Genomic DNA, 7,866 nt, shown 5'->3' with positions numbered 1-7,866 from the left:
CGGCGAATTAGGGTGTCCCAAAACTCACGTTAGTAATCAAAAACTCCTTAGCAAGCTAGGTACAGTGTCACATTGGATATAACAAACTCTCAATGTTTAGACAATCCAGAATATGAACTTATAGTACCTCAGGATACGTGGAACTCATGAACAGTCGGTCGTTATATATTTCTTAGAAACCAGAACATGGAGTTAAGATGAACACATGTGTATTTGAAATGTTTATTTACTAATGCCGTCTTCTCAGGCGTAGTACCTTAGATAATACAAGTACACATATCATCAGTAGCAAAATTACCAGCATAGTTACTAGTACATAAAAAGCGAATGGTGATAGTATGTTAACATGCTGTAAATGAATAAGAGTTAGCAACACTTATAAGCAGCCGCGGGCCGTGGAGGGAGTTACGGTGAGGCAGGGAGGCGGGGAGGGGGAGAAGCAGGGTGGAGAATACAAGTACACATATTATCAGTAGCAAAATTACCAGCATAGTTACTAGTACATAAAAAGCGAATGGTGACAGTATGTTAACATGCTGTAAATGAATAAGAGTTAGCAACACTTATAAGCAGCCGCGGGCCGTGGAGGGAGTTACGGTGGGGCAGGGAGGCGGGGAGGGGGAGGGGCAAGGTAGAGAGGGCTCCACCCTGCTTCTCCCCCTCCCCGCCTCCCTGCCTCACCGTAACTCCCTCCACGGCCCGCGGCTGCTTATATCTCACCCTCCCTAATACACATATTATATTATTTGCTAAGAAGGTCTCTTTGTGTTGGTTTAGGGCGTGCCCATACTTTAGTGTCTTAGATTTGAAGGAATCACATCAGCATACACCAGCTCTCTCTTCATGTGAACCGCATCAAGTGTTGTGTATGTGTGTTCGGCAAAGCAATATAAAACCCGCCTCATGCCCAGAATTGGCAGAAGTTGCACTTATGTTATGAGTATGAAGTCGTGGAGATCAGACCTCATAACAATTCTGTATCGTGTTGTTCTTGAAACTTTAGCACTCGCTGTACAGATATAGTTTAACAAGCAAAGCAGATAGTAGAGCAATAACATATTATTCTCATGTAAACCACGATGAACTACTAGGTGGAAAGCTAAAGCAACAACTAAGTGTCGTGTGCAGAAGTTGCAAAAAAGGAAAAATGGCGTTTAAACCGGTAATGAGCCCATGCTAACTTAACACGGTGTAAAGATATCCAGGACCTAGATGACACCTCCCCATGATCCGGAAACGAACTGAATAAGATAATAGAAGTGCCATCTCATGAGAGCAGATTGCAAGTTTATATGTGGACGGTCCGCAAGGTAAAGCATTAAAAACTAGGAAAATGTAATGCTAAAGAAAAATAAAACAGCCAAGTACTTTATCGAGTCTTAAGCCAACAGGCAAGGTAAATAATAAAAACTTGACAAATAAGTCAATGAATTGTCAATGAAATGCTAGTACTCAGCATATCAAACATGAAAAAGGTCTATGACATAACTGTGTATGCAAAATAAGCTGCAACAGCCTCCAATAGGAAGTCACCGTCTTCATCCGAAAACAGTTCAGCCATCCAATTTAAAAGCGGAAAAGAACATACGTGCTCTCCCAGCACCGGATCCTCTATCACCATCAGAGGACAGCTCGGTGGGTTTTCAAGAAAGCTCTGTTCCAAGAAAGACTGTGCTGCCGCCAGTAAATTCCAGGGACCAAGTAGTCCATGGATCAATGCCACAGCCATAATCTTTTCGCCAGGACAAACCAACTCGTGAGTAATGATAGGAGTCATCAGCTGATTAAAGTCGACGTCAGGAGAAACCGGTCCGCAGAGACACAAATCAATGGCCCAATCGAAATCACAGGTCAGGCAGTGAAATACAGGCTGGACACAGGTGAAGTAGGAGAATCGAAAAGATAATCCATATGCCGTGCTTAATATCGCCAACGGCATTGTGCCATAATATTCTAGCATGCGATTGCGGAACAGTGTCAGCAGCTGCAGGGTGGGAGGTTGCATAGGAGGGACATCCATATTTAAAAATGTAAAAAAGCACAAGAGCGTCCGCTGGTAATGCAAGTAAAAATGCCAATCCACGAACCAGAGTGGAGAAAATAGAATGAAAGGAAGCAGGGATGACTCCAAAGATTTTCTCAAATGAAGTCACGAGACCACTGGTAACAACTTTAAAAAAATGCGCCAGGGTCTTTGTGGAGGATGCGTTAAAGATAGTCGGAACCATCTTGCTGAAATTGAAAGGCAAATCTGAATTGAAAAGGGTCTGCACCTCTGTACGAGTGTTCGCTATGTGAAGCACGAAAGTTTCACGGGCCGAACTCAAGGCCACCTCTCTCTGAGACAAAAGAGCTCTTATTCTTGCCATGCCGTTGAAATCTGTCCCAAGGTTGGTATTTGTGGCCAGATTGAAAACTCCCTATGTTCATGTGTGGGAGGAAATAGAACATTTCTGCAGCAAATAACCCGTTCACTTACTGTTACGATAAAAGGAATACTTTTAATTAACTCAGAACAATCTTCATTATTGAGCATCAAATAACTACCATTTTCCAACAACTCTAACGTGGGGATGATAGCAGGAACTGGCGTGCCTTGCAACACGCAAGCCATATTTGGTCGGTGTTTGTTGCATGAACCGTGTAACTGTATGTGCCTACACATTAGTGAATGATCTGGCGTCTCAGTGCATTCCTCTCCATTCAGATAAACTTCTTGATCATCTTTGAAACATCTGTATGTGTATGGAAGCGACCAGACCTCATGAAGAAAAGCACTACCTAAAGGTTCATAACGACCTATTGGTATATATTTCATACAATTTGAAAACTTATATAAAGCAAAAGGCAGCGGTATTAAACCGTGGATAAGGCACGTTGCCAAAAAACCCGCAATCCTCTGCTGATGATGTCACTGAGCATGTCATGAATGATGTAATATGTGACATCATCAGCAGTGGATTACGGGTAATAGTATCTCTAGTTTACTCCCCTATAGCTGTCTTTCTTTTAACATAAGTGTCTGTTTCCTTCCCTTATACTTACTGTTTTTGGTTCGCTTCTGGTTCGCGTACCGGCGAGCGAACTGGGAAGCGAACTAAGAGAAATAGAGGTTGGCACAGTTCCAAATATTGTACCAATTTTTTAATAACGGGGAGGTAGTTCTGAAAAGAACTTTTTTTTTTATTGTTTTTGTTGTTTTATATTTTTTTTATTATTTTTCGGAACATTTTTTTACTTTTTTGAATTTTTCTGAACAGTCTTGGAGGGGGCAATGAAAACGATTCATTGTAAAGGGCTCAACAGGAGCAACAAAACAAAAAAGTATTTATTATTTTGGGCGTTTCGTACAAACTTGCATATGATAGTCAATAGCTCTGTTGATCAGAGTGATGCTTTTTTCTCCGTAGGAAATGAATCCATCGCAAAATACGCAGATGTGTTTTACTTCACCAAATTTCATTTGTATATTTGGCACCATCTCCCTGCCCTCTGGTCCCGTTACTTCCGGTACAACAGATCTTCTGGCCATAATAGGGAGATTATCTAGGTCGTTCCGAAACTGTGCAGCACTGTAGTTGTTAGGATGCCACCTAGTCATATGGCGATGCATTGTGTAGTTTCCGAAACTGTATTTTTTCTCGGTTCCTCTGGACAGTCTATCTTGACATATAAGGCAAGTTACGTATCTTGCATTTACTTTTTTCTGACCTTTGGGAATTTTAAAAAATTGCCAAATGAAGTTTTCTTTCCGGTGAGACGTCCTGGGCTGCTCAGGCAAAAACTGCCTCTCTTCGTGCTCGTCGTCCTGTTCCTCTTCTTCTTCTTCTTGTTGAATTATAACTTGAGCAGGTGGTCCACTCTTCCTTGGATGTGGTGGAGGTGGTGGGGAAGCACCAGCTGAAGCTACAAAAGAAGCCATTGCTCAGTGATCACAAAGGGTCTTTCTCTCACAATGATGAAAGTCAGAGTGAGGAAAGAAGGAGGGATTTTCATCATTTGGGAAAAACAAGAGTTCTCAACCAATCAAAAGTGTTCATTTTAGATTATATGACCTAGTCTTACATCATTAGGAACCTGGAAGGATTTAGTAGGTGCGTGACTGACTGTATGAGTGAGTGATTAAATGTGTCTCACTGAATGCATGGGTTAGTGACTAAACTGTCTTAATTTGTGCATCATTATGTCTGTTGTTCTGTAAACTGCTGCATGTGTTGATCATTAGCTATACGAGAGGCTATATGTGTTATTAATTGGTTGCCCAAGTATTTCTATGGGAGATTGAGTTTGTGTAGGGGTGGCTGGAAGGTGTGTGACTCTATGCATAGATGTGTGAGTAGTTTATTCACTAGGTGTATGAGTTCAAGAGTGCATGTGGAAACAGCTACATGGGCAGTTGACTGTGTGCATGAGTGTATTGATGAGTGAATGGATATCTCAATGCTACATGTCATAGTAAGTACATATGTAAAACACAGTACATGTGAGAGTTGGCATATATAAATAACTGTGCATGAGAGCCACTGAATGAGTGAGTAGTTGTATCGATCATTGTGAACTTGTATCAGGGATTGTATAAGAGAGTAAATATGTGTTAGTATATGTTTCAATAAGTAAGGTGTGTTTAACTGTATAGTTGAAGAAATGGAGGTGAGATTGTTTCTTTGCATGACTGACTGGGTGTGTGAGTAACTCCATGGATGAGTGGCAGTGTGTGAGTGTCTGTATACACTGAGTGTATCTAAGGTTATATTAGAGTCTGAAGAGGTTTATCGTATTAGCACAAGAATGATGTCAAATGAGATGTCATCAGTGATGTCATCAGTGATGTCATTTGAGATGTGATCAGTGATGTCATCAGTGATGTCACTGACCATGTCATGAATGATGTAATATGTGACATGATCAGCAGTGGATTGCGGGTGCGCGATATATAGTTAGTGCAACTAACTATATATGGAATTTCAATGGTTTTGTGTGAGTAAAATAAGGTTTTTTAAATGCTAATTCCTAACTATATATGGTCTATAACCTATGGTTTTTTCAGTGAATTTTCAAGGTTTTGTAAATGCTAATTCCTAACTATATATGGTCTATAACCTATGGTTTTTTCAGTGAATTTCAATGGTTTTTTAATAGCAAATATCATAAGCTGTCGAATGTCAAGTACGTGGTAAGTGAAAACATTTTCGTGTTTATGCACACTGATCTGCTTTGAATGGTGCCCCCCCCCCTCATTTCTATTAGGAGTACTCTCTCTTTGCAGATAGTGAAAGGTAGTTAACGCAGGCCTTTGCCCCCATTGTAATCCGTCGTGCCTGCTTCTCTCTCCATTTGATTGATTGTTATCCAAGTATTTACTGTTTTAGAATTATTTCTCTTTGGTTCATTCTCTATTTACAAACAAACACAGAGTCGCAATACTCTGTTTAGTCTTTGCAGATAACGAAAAATCGTGTAAAAAAAAAAGAAAAGGAATCGAGCAAAATCAGTAGGCCACTAATGGGATCTCTTTTTGACCTCGCTAAAATAGAAACATTAGGAACAACCCCTCATGACAAATACAAAACTAGTGAGATGAACTGAACTCCACACAATGATGGCTGCAAAACAGCTCGGCTCCGCCACCCACCCCGCCCAAAATAACGATAAAGAACGGCTGCCATGATTGGTTGCGGAATGACCACGACGGAGCTACGAAATGGTGCTGCTCTCATGCTAACCCCAGCTTCAGTCTGAAACATCCAGAAACACTGTAGACTACCAATTCGATCAGTTCCGGTAGCGCCCCAATGTAACCCGGTAGAGAAGAACTAGCCCTCCCCTCTTTGACTGATGGTTCTTGTTGCCTGTCCCTTCTGTTGTCATTTAACAGAACTATTTAGCCTGCTGAAAGGGGTTGTGTTCCGACCGCTGGTTGGTGGAGACATTTTGACTATATTCTGTACCTGCGTTGTCGCGTAATGCGTCATATGACGCGCCGCGTTAGCGCATCCGGAAGTCATCCGGGGCGCGCAGCGCGTAACGTAAGCATAACAAGTCATGTGACTTGTTAATAAAACTTTTCATTGGTTCATTTTACTTTTCTTATTGTAATGATGAAAGGCTTGGTCATATGACCTAAAAATTACGCTTTTCATTACTTCCGAACATTATTTTTTCTTAAATATATGTTATAATGTTCCAGGCTAATGTACTTTCCCGGAAATTTTACAACTGTCCTGCAAGTAAAATATATTCTTTTTTCGAGAAAAAGAGCTTTTCTTCGTCCCATGACGGAGCCGTTGAGCAAAAGAGGGTCGACCTGCTGTCTTAGTCGCCGATACGCCTGAATATGAGATTCTTATCGATCACTTTATGTTGCAGGAATAGAAAACACAACAGCCCTTGACCATTTATCTTTACTGCGTTCCTTCGTATTATACCTTTTACCCTTCATGTAATTGGTCTGCTTTATTTCACTTGCCTTTTAATGATTCTAAAACAGTCACTATTATTAAAAACTTTACCAATGTATATACTACTACCATGTTTTCTTTTGAAAACCTTTATTGTGAAAATTTCATTATACAAATACGAGCCTATAACCACGTGGGCCTGCCACAGAGCAAACTGTAATCGTATATGATGAATAGACATTTACACTGTAGAGGAACGTAACGGGCGGGCCATTAGGTTGCAAGAACTAAGGTGTCTAACAGTTACGGAATCGGTGGACGTACATTTTATAATTAAAATACGACAGGGCCAGTTACAATAAAATTATCTAGATATACATTTGCGGGCAAGTACCATGGGTGACGTTAATTCGAACTTTCAACAGTACAGTAATCAATAACACATCAGAACTTAATATCAATAGGGATGTCGAAATATTCAATCAATTCTCGTCCCCACCCGCCATGTGCTTCAAAACTGCATACGTATCTCGTGATTTCAAGGTTCTGCAACCAGTACACAACAAGGAGTTACGAGTCCCATTTATTCCGGCGCCATTTTGGGCGAGGACGGGCAGGTCCAGGATATAGTCAAAATGTCTCTACCAACCATCGACTATGATGATGTTCATATGCTGTATTTATTAGAGTAACACTCATCTGTCCACATGAAATTAATTTGCCACAATCTAAACATGTCATTTTAATCTTTCCAAAGTTCTTCTAAATATTTGGGACCGTTTCCCTTGCCTCTGAAGCTCTCAGTGCCACTTCTTTGATGAATGTACTAGCAGGTCAGGGGTTCTCCTCCAAATCTCTCTTTTATGCAGCACTATAATTAATTGGTGCCACCTCTCCATATGACGATGCATGGTATAGTTACCACAACTATATATTTTTTCGGTTCCTCTGGAGAGTTCATCGTGGCAGATGAAGCGTGTAACGTACCGGGCATTTACCTTTTTTTGCATGTACAGGAAAGGAAAAAAAAATCGAGCGTCCGAGTTCTAAGGTGTCCCAGGGCCATTTTAGTGGACCAGGCCCAAATCCAAAGAACAGGCCGCCATTTTGAGAGTCCTCTTGCAGCCGCCTGTCGCTGTAGCATCAAGAGCAGCCGAAACTCAGCTGAATGGCAACTGAAACGGTAAAGGGGCGCCCCACTACAGCAGACGAGCCTCCACCTAGGAAGGCCCATTCACGCCGGCTCATCCCCCCTTCGGGCACCCCACGCCGTTATTCGGAGCAGTATTGTAGGATGGCCACACCAGTGCGGCAACTTGCTAGACATCACCTCGGTGGTAACCGAATCTCAACGCCTTGTGGTGTCTCCTATTCAGAAAACATTGTTATGCTGCCTTCGACCTATTCGCCGCAAGTGCGCACACAACTCAACTGCATAGCTTGCTAGACACCACCTCGGTGCCATCCG

The sequence above is a fragment of the Lissotriton helveticus genome, chromosome 4_1, assembly GCF_964261635.1.
Source record: "Lissotriton helveticus chromosome 4_1, aLisHel1.1, whole genome shotgun sequence".
Taxonomy (NCBI): domain Eukaryota; kingdom Metazoa; phylum Chordata; class Amphibia; order Caudata; family Salamandridae; genus Lissotriton; species Lissotriton helveticus.
Note: the sequence above shows the minus strand (reverse complement) of the source record.